The sequence below is a fragment of the Canis lupus genome, chromosome 25 (assembly GCF_003254725.2).
Source record: "Canis lupus dingo isolate Sandy chromosome 25, ASM325472v2, whole genome shotgun sequence".
Lineage (NCBI taxonomy): Eukaryota > Metazoa > Chordata > Mammalia > Carnivora > Canidae > Canis > Canis lupus.
In genome coordinates this window covers 43,423,448-43,435,597 of record NC_064267.1, presented here as the reverse complement: position 1 = coordinate 43,435,597, position 12,150 = coordinate 43,423,448, and the positions used below count along the sequence as shown (strand labels likewise).

Sequence of the window (12,150 nt, the reverse complement as noted above, 5' to 3'; positions counted from 1 at the left end):
TCTGCTTAAGATTCTCTCTCTCCCTCCGCCCCTCCCCACTGTACTCTCTCTTTTTTTTTTTGTACCCTCTCTTTCAAGTAAATAAATCTTTAAAAAAAAATCTCTAAATATGTGGATATTAAGTACACTTCTGAAAAAAACATTCTGACTGAGTTAAAGTAGAAACCCCAAGGGAAATTAGATAATATTGCAAAGGGAATGATAAAACATTTTGTGATGCAGCTAAAGCAGTGTGTAGATGGAAATTTATAAATTTCAATACTTTATAAAGGAATGGAAAAAAGCTTTAAAATTAGCTAAGTTTTTAGCTTAAGAAGGTAAAAAAGGAAGAGGAAATTATGCTCAAAATATGCAGAAAAAAGAAATAATAAAAATGAAAATTGCTAATATAGGAAAATCAAGGTAAATGTTAATTCATTAGAAAGACTAAAAGGATGAGTATAATTGATAGCAAGACTGATGAGAAAAAAGAACTGAAGCGCTCCTGGGTGGCTCAGTCGGTTAAGCATCTGCCTTTGACTTAGGTCATGATCCCAGAGGCCTGGGATTGAGACCCAGTCAGGCTCTCTGCTCAGCAAGGAGCCTACTTCTCCCTCTCCCTCTGTCTGCTGATCCACCTGCTTGTGTGCTGTCTCTGTCGAAAAAAAAAGCATCTGTCTTCAGCTTAAGTCATGATCCTGGAGTCCGAGGATCCAGCCCCATGTTGGTCTCTCTGCTAGGTGGGGAGTCTGCTTCTCCCTCTCCCTCTGCCCCTCTCCCTGCTCCTTCTCTTTCTCTCAAATAGATAAATAAAATCTTAAAAAACAAAAAAAGGGAAAAAGATCTGAAAACACAAATAGCCAATAATAGGAATGAAAGAGGAAATATCACCACAGATTTTACAAATATTAAATATAAGGAGGGATAGTATGGACGGCTCTATTCCAATATGTTTAACAGTTTAGCCAAAATGAGCAAATTCTTTGACAACAAAACTTTGCAAAACTGACACAAGAAGAAATGGAAAATCTGAATAGCTAGTCCTGCAACTATAAAGACACTGAAGTTATCATTTAAAACACTCCCACAAAGAAAACTCCAGGTTCGGACAGCTTTTAAGTCAATTCTATCAAATGTTTAAGGAAGAAATAACACCAATCTTACACAAACTACTTCAGAAAATAGAAAAGGGAATGCTTTCCAATCTGTTTTATGAGCACTGGTTTATGATATGACGAGGACTTTACAAGAAAAAAAAAAAAACAATATCCCTCATTAGCATAAATAAAAAATTCTTTAGAAATATTAGCAAACTAAATCTATCAATGCGTAAAAATGATAATACATCATGACTAAGTGGGGTTTATCCTCAATTCGAATTTGATTAATATTTAAAAATTGGTATGATTCACATTATAGAATGAAGGAAAAAACACAAATGTCCAAATGAAAGTAGAAAAAGCACCTGTCAACATTCAATGATCAATATTCATAATAAACAAAACTCAACAAACTGTAACAAACTGATGAACACCTATGAAAAACCCACAGCTTGTATCGTACTTCACAGTGAAATGTTGAACGTTTTCCCCCTAAGAGAATGAACACAAAATAGATGTCTGCTCTCACTATTTCTACTTAACACTGTATTGGAAGTCCAGTGCAATAATAAGCCAAGGAAAAGAAATTAAAAATCATAAAGATGAGAAGGAAGAGCTAAATCTTTTTATTCACACATGATACGCTCTGTCTACGTAGCAAAATCCTAAGGAATCTATCAAAATAAGTACTATCGCTAAGAAGCAGAATTATAATGGTTACAAGGATGTAAGATCAATATAAAAATCAGTTCTATTAAAAAAATCAGTTATATTTATGTACAAAGCACCAAGCAATTGGAAAATACAAATTAGCATTTATAACTGCATTAAGAAAAAATAAAAATACAAAAAAAAAAAAAAAGAAAGAAAGAAAAAAGAAAAAATACAGACAGCCCTGATGGCCCAATGGTTTAGCACCACCTTCTCCCCAGGTATGATCCTGGAGACCCGGGATCAGGTCCTGCGTCAGGCTCCCTGATAGAGCCTGTTTCTTCTTCTGCCTGTGTCTCTGCCTCTCTCTGTGTCTCTCATGAATAAATAAATAAAATCTTTAAAAAGAAAAAGAAAAAAATACTTAGCAATAAACTTTTTTGTGTATATATGTACACACATTTAGTTTTATTCTAACAAAGAGACTTGTATAATTTTTTTATAAAGTGGGGCTTGAACTCAGAACCCTGAGATCAAGACCTGAACTAAGATGAAGAGTTGGATGTTTAACTGATCAAGCCACCCAGGCCCCCTGCAACACTTGTACTTTAACTTGTAAAACTGAGCAGCCTCTTTCCAGAGCAACAAAAAGAAAAATTTTAAATAAATAGGAACAAAATTACGATCGAGAATGTCAATTCCAAATCCTACAGGTTCTTCTGTTTATTTTACCAAGTGACAGGGCTCAAGTGATCATCTGGAGAAAATTTTATTTTGAAAGTGTCATTTTAAACTGCAAAGACATCCATTAAACATCACCATTAAACATGCCAAAGGAGAAGCCAAATGTCAAAATGCCCACTTAACCCACCCAAACATCTCAAACACATCCTTTGCTAAACTTTCATAGCCCCATTTTTTAAAGTCAAAAAAATTTTTTTAAACTAAAGAAAGATACATGTTGGTAAGATGCCAACTGTCCATATTCACATGGAGATAGAGTGTAATCTCTCAACCCATATACAGACATAGGAGGGAAAAAACTAGAATTCTATGCACTGCTGCACAGGGGCCCAGCACCTTCCAGCCTCCAGGGAGCTAAGGGAGCAGAAGGGCAGGTTTGTTTTGCATCCCCCCTACAGACAACAATGGTGTTCTTTCTATAAAGTTTTTGTTGAGATAGGAAGGGATGGAAATGGATTTGGATCAGAAAGGAGCAGAGATTCCCCCCTCCCCCAATTATTCTGCTTAAGGTTTTTTCCTCTCAAGGTAGTTGAGAACCTTTACTGGTGTTAAAGAGTAAAAAGAGGGTGCCTGGGTGGCTCAGTTGGTTAAGTGTCTGCCTTCAGCTTAGGTGACCATCCCAGAGTCCTGAGTTTGAGCCTCACATTGGGCTCCCTGCTCTGCAGAGAGTCTGCTTCTCCCTCTGCTGCTCCCCCTGCTTGTGCTTTCTCTCTCTGTCAAATAAATAAATCTTTAAAAAAAAAAAGTGTGAAAAGACACCTCAAAAAACAGGGCGACAGAACACAAGAGGAGGGGGGAAAAAGACTGCAACTTGCTCCCAGGAATTGGAGAAAATTTAGAAAGGAAGGCTGGAATCCATGTATTCCATTACGCAGCTTCTTCTTCATCCTCTTCTTCTTTCTCCTCCCCTACATCTTCTTCATCTTCATCCTCATCCCCGTCTTCATCAATATCTTCCAATTCTTCATCATCATCACCTTCTTCTCCTTCCTCTTCTTCACTACCCACGTGGGGAGCCGTAGAGTGCTGTCATGGATTGGCCACAGACCATCTCGGACAACCTCTCCTCACTCACCTGCTCATGCGTCTGAGTGGTCAGTAAACCAGGCAAAGATGCTCTCTGGCTCCCCACGCTGTGTCCTCCTGCTGGCTTTATTCTTTATTCTGACTTGAACGGTTTGTCAAATCCTTTTCCGATTTCCACTTGACTTCAGTGGACTTTGAGGATGGATCAACACTCAGATAAAATTCTTGGGAAAGCAGTTTATTTTCAAAGTAAGAGTTTTCACCAGACTAAAAATCTATTCTGTAACCTGATTTAATATCTTCAAATTTCTGTCACTTCTACTCTTGGCAAACAATGCAGTGCCTCTTCATCATCCTCCCTAAGCAATGCAGACACTTGTAGATGGTCGTCAAATGTTGTTACCCCCAAAAGGTGAGATTTGGGCCATCGTTTTGAATCTCTTCAGAGAAAATGGTTGGTAGAATTTGTAATACTTCTATTCTCCTTTCAAAGTCTCCTCACTAGCTTGTCCATTAAGTCTGTCTATTGCATTTTGTGCTTTATCGATATGTTCAGTTGTCTCTTGCTCTTCTTTTTCTGAGGCACACCCCAGGTTTGTGGATGTTAAGATGTCATCCTCTCCAAATTTATAGACTCAAACCAATCATCATATCGTCAGCAAACTTTTTAGTAGAATTGACAAGATGGTTTAAAAACTTATATGGAAATGCAAGCCGAATAGCCAAAACAATCTTGAAAAATAAATGATTTCAAGATTTATTATAAAGCTGCAGGAATCAAGGCTGTTTGCTCTTGTAAGGATAACTATATAGATCAATGAAACAGAGGAAGCGTTCTGGGAGTAATTCCTTATATACATAGTTAATTGATTGGTTTATAATGGTAGTAAGGCATTCAATGGGGAAAAGACAATCTTCTCAACAAATAATGTTTAGAATCTAGGTATTCAATGTTTTAAAAAAAATGAAACTTGGGGTGCCTGAGTGGTTCAGTAGGTTAAGAGACTGATTCTTGATTTCGGCTCAGGTCATGATCTCACGGTGGTGAGATCCAGCCACTTGGAGGGCTCTGTGCTGGGTGTGGAACCTGCTTAAGGTTCTCTCTCTCTCTCTTTCTCCATTTGCCGCTCCCCACTCTCATGTGTGCATGCTATCTCTCTCTTTCTTAAAAAAAAAAAAAAAAAAAAAGAACTTCAACTTTTACTTCACACTACATACAAAAATTAATTCAAGATGGATCACAGATCTAAATACAACATGTAAAACTTCTGGAAGAAGCTAGAAAAAGCTTCTAGTAAAAGATTCCAGAAGAAGATGAAGGAGAATATCTGTATGACTTAAGGGTAGGGAAAGATTTCTTAGGATACACAGGACATTAAGTATAAACGGAGGGGAAAAAAATGCTAAGTTGGACTTCATCAAAATTAAAATGTCTGCTCAGAAGACACTGTTAAGAAAATGAAAAGACAAGCACAAGTTGGGAAAAAATATTCACAAAATGTATTTCCAATAAAGGATTTGCACTCATAAGATATAAAGGATAAATCCATAAGAAAAAAACAACCCAATAAAAAGTCTAGTGTTAAACAGACCCTTTATAAAAAAAAAGAAGGTATCTAGATTTGGAGAAAAAGCACACAAGAAAAAGTGCTCAACATTAGTCAGCAGAGGAATACAAATCAAAACCACAAGAAGATACTACATACCCACCAGGGTGGCTACAATGAAAACTACTGACAGTGCAAATGTCAAGGCTGTAGAACTAGACCTTTTATTTATTGCTCGTAGAATTCAAAATGGTAGGCCATTTTGGAAAATGGCCATCTGTTATATAAAGTTCAATATACAGCTATACCAACAGTTTATAACACTGTAAAGTCAAACATATGCCTACCCTCTGACTCCAATTCCACTCCTAAGTATTTATTCAGGAGAAATTAAAACATAAAATGTCCACACACACAAAGATTATATGAAAATATTTCTAGCAGCTTTTTTTGTGGTGTAAATCCTGAAAATCTTGATCTGTGTGTGTAGATACATATCTCAGCACCCAGGGCTTGCTTTACTAGATGAAGACATGGTTTTCTCAAAGAATACTAGAATTCTTCAAAGCTCCTTTAGTTAAATTCTACTTGTAAAAAATATTTTTGTCCTGCGAACAATGAGCTCATCCTTAGCTGGGTCACAACTCAGAAATACATTATCTCAGAGAGGAAAGAATTGTGGATTTATGGTTCAATTTTGATGCCCTAAAGATTGAAATAACTTTTGATAGAGTTATGAAGTATTTCCAGTTGTTAGCAAATGGTTCTCTGCAAAGAAATTGCTAGAGCATCTTGTGTCTGCACTCTGTCTTGCTAAAACTCTTCCCCAGCTTTTGATCATTTGCAAGGATATTGCTGGCTCCGTTTTCTTCTTCTGTATTGGCAGCAACCAAGAAAGCTTGTAAATTTTCTAGGAGCATCACAAATGGTCATTTCAGGACTTTGGATAGGAGGACATCTTCATAAGGTTAAAGATAGCTGCTGAGTAAACCAACCCAAGGATAAAATCTTTTCCTTCAAAGAGTTTCCAGAAGTGGGCTTGCTTTCTCTCATTCAGAAATAGTAAGGGACCCCTGGGTGGTGCAGCGGTTTGGCGCCTGCCTTTGGCCCAGGGCGCGATCCTGGAGACCTGGGATCGAGTCCCACATTGGGCTCCCGGTGCATGGAGCCTGCTTCTCCCTCTGCCTCTCTCTCTCTCTTTTTCTCTCTCTCTGTGTGTGCATGTGACTATCATAAATAATTGAAAAAAAAAAAGAAATAGTAAGACTTCTGCAGTTAGTTTGAAGAAATGGTTTAGGAATTGTCCTTTGAAAGCCAGTGAGAAGCGCTTCATATACTCTTTTCCCATTTCCAGGTAAACTCTTTCAAATGCAGTGATGGAGAGGCCTGCTTCTGATAAAGTTAGTGACTTTTATGAATGTTGACAAAACATCTTTTAGGGATGTGGGGCAAGTATTGTCTGCCTGTCTATGTAAAAAGCATTGAACGATGATGACAAAACGGAGAGCTTTCTCTACCACTTAAGTTTGCAAAATCAGCTTTGCAGGAGGTCCATCCGGGCAGAGAATGAAGCGTTTCTTTCCAGGCAAAATTTATTTGCGAAAAGGCCTTTTTACCACTCCCAGAATACTGACAGGCTTTGTGGTTTGCAGGGGCGAGTCACAAAGTAAGAAGTGTCAGCACGCCCATAGCGACCCCAAGCAACTCCCTTGAGAGGCGTCTGTGGTTTCATCCAGAATGCAAGTCTGCTGTTTCCTCAACGACCAGCTCCCAATGTTAAAAGAAATGGCATCTATTCTAGAACATAACACACCATTTGACAAAGGAACTGCATCCACTCTTTTCCTCTGATCGAATCCAGAAAGTAGCTCAATCATTTCTGTGTACAAGTCTTTGCCTTCTAAATGTCTAACAGTGTGGGAAATTCCTCTTTGGCTAAGCAATTTCAGAGTGCGCTTCGATAAAAGCTTGTTGTGAAATAGGCCAATCCAAGTGTTGGGACTGTTCCAGCTTTTTTGAATTGAGCTTTCCTTAAACAAAACCTCCTGCATCTTTAAATGCATTTGCAGGAGGGACAGACGTGCTACGCCCTTTCAGTTTTGCTGGTTTCATTGTTCCTTTCACTGGCAAGAATTTTCCAGCACAAAAACACTGGCTCTTGCGTTGTCCTGTTCATTATTAAAAGTGAAACTGGATAATACATAGTCTTTATCACACTTCTCTGTCTTCAATGTTACAACGGCGGCGTGATTTCGTCCAATGACTTTTGATGTGTCCACCTGGCTAAGCTACAGACCTCTGTTTTTTCAAATGCTAACCTAGGTGTTGCCCGGAAGATGTTTTGTGGAATGATGCAAGTTCACAGGCAATTGATTTTAAATAAAGGAGATTATCCTACATAATCGGAGCCGGCCTAATTCAAAGAGTTGAAAGGCTTTAAAGAGCAGGGTGGAGGATTCTGTGAAGGATCCCCCAGAGAAAAATTCTGCCTGGGTACTTCAGCTCGGGTCTGTGGAGAGTTCCAGCTCGCCCCTCCTGACCGGCTGCCCTTGGGGATTCTGGGCTTACCAGCCCCACAATCGAGAAAGTCAGTTCTTGATGATACATCTCAATCTATACAGCAATCCTCATTATTGTTGGATTTCATATTTGCAAATTCAGGTATTTGCTAAACTTTAGTATATCCATACAATGAATAGGAAACGAAAAGGAGCTACAGAGTGTGCCAGGCTGGCTCAGTGGAGAGGGCATGTGACTCTTGCTATCCAGGTTGTGAGTTCAAGTTCCGTGTTCAGCGTAGAGCTTATTTAGAGGGGAAAAAAGATGGAAAAGGAGCTATTGATGAAAGGAAGCAGATCAGTGGTTGCCTGAAGAGCAGGGAAGGAGGGGAGAGAGGCAAAGAACGAAGGAAGGGAGAGATTAGATGGGGGTATGAGTGATGGATAAGTCACTCTCCTGATTGTGGTCATGGTTTGACATGAGCGTGCATGTCACCTTTATGACATTATACACTTTCAACATGTGAAATTTATCATATGTCAATATATTTCAATAATGATGTAAAAGACCCTCCCCTCATCTTGGTTAGAATTGTATTAAGGGGCTCCTGGCTGGCCCAGTTGGTAAAGTGTGTGACTCGTGATCTCGGGGTAGTGGGTGTGAGTCCCATATTGGGTGTGGAGATCACTTAAAAAAAAAAAAAAGAGTTGCATTAAAACCTGTACATTAGCCTGGAAAGACCAACATGGTTACAATACTACAATACTTAGTGTTCTACCCTGGAATGCATGTTTCACACCCACTTAGAGAAAGAAAGACATTTACGGGGGCTCCTGAGTGGCTCAGGGGTTGAGTGTCTGCCTTTGGCTCAGATCATGATCCCGGGGTCCTGGGATTGAGTTCTGCATCGGGCTCCCCATGGGGAGCCTGCTTCTCTCTTTGCCTGTGTCTCTGCCTCTCTCTGTGTGTCTCTCATGAATACATAAATAAAATCTTAAAAAAAAAAAAAGAAAAACATTTACATTTTTCACACATCTCTTGCATTTATTATTAAGGCTCCTTCTAGCAGTTTTTTGTTTTTTACCCCTTTTTTCCTTTAGTATTTTCCCTCAATTTTTATTTATTTATATTTTTTTTTTGGAGAGGGAGCACGCTTTATTGGGGACAGAGTACTGCACATGACCCACAGATGAAGGCAGGCCAGGGGGTGTCCTACACATCACAAGCAAAAAGGCACATGGGAGGTTTTGCTAAGAAAGATCGACTGGAACATGGTTTCCTCCGGGAGCTTCCCCTACCTCCTCCCTCGGAGGGGTTGGGATATGCCCAACCATCTCCTTGAAGGCAGCTCTGGTCCGCTAGAGATACAGTCCCTCGGGGGTGCCCTCTTGTTTTTTATAAAGAACATTTTCTTTAGATTTCTTGAAGTCTTCATTTGTTACTTTCATCCGATGCTCTCTCAAGGCCATCAGACCAGCCTCTGTGCAGATGGCCTTGATGTCGGCACCAGAGAGGTCATCCTTAGCCATGATCAAGTCCAGGGTCACATCATCGGCCAGCGTCATCCTGCTTGTGTGGATCTGAAAGATGTGCTTCTTAGTCTTTTCGTCGGGCAGGGGAGCTCAATCTTCCTGTCAGTGCAGCCTGGTGTGATAGTGCTGGATCCAGGGTTTTTATCCGGTTTGTGGCCATGATGACCTTCACATCCCCCCTTGAATCAAATCCATCCAGCTGGTTCAACAGTTCCAACATCGTTCGTTGAATTTCCCTCTCCCCACCGGAATTTGAGTCATATCTTCTTGTTCCAATGGCATCAATTTCATCAATAAACACAATGGATGGTGCATGTTCTTCCGCAACTCGAAACGATTCCCGAACGACTTTGGGCCCATCGCCTAGGTACTTCTGAATAAGTTCAGAGCCAACCACTCTCAAGAAAGTGGCTGAGGTTCGGTTTGCTACTGCTTTGACTAATAAGGTTTAACCTGTGCCAGGTGGACCATAGAGAATGACCCCCTTTGGGGGCTTTATACCCATCTCTTCATAATTTTCAGGATGAGTGAGAGGAAGCTCCAGGGATTCCTTAATTTCCTGGATTTGGTTGTCCAACCCCCTGATATCAGCATAGGTTTCCTGGGGGGCCTTTTCTACCTTTTCTACCTTCATTACTGTGACCAAGGGATCTGTGTCATCCATGAACACCACTATGACAGCATGCAGCTTGTGGTTGAGCAGGTTGGAGCAGCCTGGTTCCAGGAGATCCTTGTCTACAAAGGAGAGAATGCTGACGTAGTGTTCTGAGCCCACAGATGTAGACACAATGACATGATTGCCATCAATGATCTCTTCCAAGGTTACTACTGACATTGAGGTCCCCCTCAGATCATCCACCTTAGATCTTTCCTCCTCTTGCTTTTCTTCTAAAGGCTTCATTTGTTCCTGATTTCTAATGAATTCTTCCTCCATGAGAAGATAATCTTTAATTCTCTCTAACTTCAATAATTTTAACCAGCATTGAGTGTGAGGTGTCACCAGTGGAAGCTTGCTCGCAGCATCTGGTCCCTTTGTTTTCTTCTTCTTTTTCTCCACTCTAGTTGATACAGGAGGTTCGTATTTCTTTTTCTTGTCCTTGTCATCCTTGTTGCCACCTCCAGGGCCATGACCACCACTCTGACTTTGACCCATCTTGCTTCGGCTGCTCGAACCACCCCCCTCCCCACAAATTTTTATTTAAATTCTAGTTAGTTAGGGGCACCTGAGTGTCTCATCAGTTGAGCATCCAATTCTTTTTTTTTTTTTAAGATTTTATTTTTTTATTTATTCATAAGAGACACAGAGAGAAAGGCAGAGGGAGAAGTAGGGTCCTGTGGAGAGCCCGATGTGAGACTTGATCCCAGGATCCTGGGATCATGCCCTGAGCCAAAAGCAGACACTCAACCACTGAGCCACCCAGGTGCCCCAAGCATCCAATTCTTGGTTTTGGCTCAGGTCATGATCTCAGAGCTGTGGGATCAAGCCCTGTGTCAGGCTCCATACTCAGCAGGGGGTCTGTTGGAGATTCTCTCTCTCTCTCCCTCTGTCCCTCCTCCTCTCCTTCTCTCTCAAATAAATATATAAATCTTTTTTTAAAAAAAGATTTTTTAAATGTATTTATGAGAGACACAGAGAGAGAGAGAGATGCAGAGACACAGGCAGAGGGAGAAGCAGGCTCCCTGAGGGGAGCCTGATGCAGGACTCGACCCTGGGACTGTGGGATCACGCCCTGAGCCAAAGGCAGACACTCAACCGCTGAGCCACCCAGGCATCCCTAAATATATAAATCTTAAAAAAAAATTTAAATTCTAGCTAGTTAACATTTTTTTTTACTCCTAATAATTTTTTTCTGGTTATTTTAATAGGATCTTTCCCATCATTTTATAATTTAATCAATTATCAACATATAAGAAAGCATGTCTGTTCTTCCTAATGAGTGCGAGTCTTGCATTCAATCTCTTTGCTACACTGTCATAAATTTGAAATATTGCAGTTGGTTTGGGTTTTTTGGAGTAGTCAGCTCTATAATCTGCAAATCAAATAACATCCTCTTCACTAGTCATACTTCTCATGTCTGTTTACTGTTCTGTGTCTTTTTGTATCATGACCTTCCAGCCCTAGTTAGCACATGATTGTGGGTGTGCATGTATGTTTTGCCTTTGATCATGATGAGAACCACCCTAGTGTTTTATTATTACACAGGATGCCTACTTTTAGGTTGAAATGGATATATTTTAAAAGTCTGATATTAAGGACATTGTCATGTATATATTAAAGTAGAAAGATCAGAATAATGAACCTGCTAGCGTATGACCCCCATTTTTGTCCACCTTTGTTTCATTTGCCCCTCATCCTTCCCCCAACCCTTGGAAAATTTTGAAATATTCCAATTTTCTATTATCTCATCCATATTTCCAATATTCCCAATATTTTGCCCATATATTTCCACCATTATATTAATTTTTTGAGATATTTCAATATGTATCTTTAAAGGGTAATGATTCTTGGGCACCTGGGTGGCTCAGTCAGTTAAGCATCTGCCTTCAGCTCAGGTCATGATCTCAGGGTCCTGGGATTGGGCCCTGCATCATAGGGCTCCCTGCTCAGCGGAGAGTCTGCATCTCTCTCTCCCTCTGCCCCTCTCCCTGCCACTACCTGCTTGTGCTCTCTTCTCACTTTAAAATAAATAAGTAAGTAAGTAAATAAATAAATAAAAGATTTTTTTTAAGTTAATGATTTTTTTTTCCTAATTGAGTTTTTGTTAGTTGTCCTAAGAGTCAGTACAGACATTTTAATTTGTACACAATTCTTAAGGTACGTACTGAAAAATCTAAAAAGTCATGTAGTTGTGATTCTTTTCTAAATGTCATTCCCATGACCTTTCAACTTAAAATTTGGGGGCAAATTTTCCTTAACAGTATATCAAAGTACCAATATCTTCAAATGTTGATATGCTGTTAACTTTGTCAAGTCTTATTAATTCATAGTTTATTTATTTTTTTTAAAGTTTTTTTTTTAATTTTTATTTATTTATGATAGTCACACAGAGAGAGAGGCAGAGACATAGGCAG

At 39.7% G+C, this 12,150-nt stretch overlaps 2 pseudogenes; both read right to left on the bottom strand.

Annotated features, from left to right (window-relative positions):
• Positions 1–3,297: 3,297 nt before the first annotated feature.
• On the bottom strand, positions 3,298–4,151 carry LOC112670061 (protein SET-like; annotated as a pseudogene).
• A 4,640-nt stretch (positions 4,152–8,791) lies between these two features.
• Positions 8,792–10,253, bottom strand: LOC112670152 (26S proteasome regulatory subunit 4-like; annotated as a pseudogene).
• Positions 10,254–12,150: the final 1,897 nt, after the last annotated feature.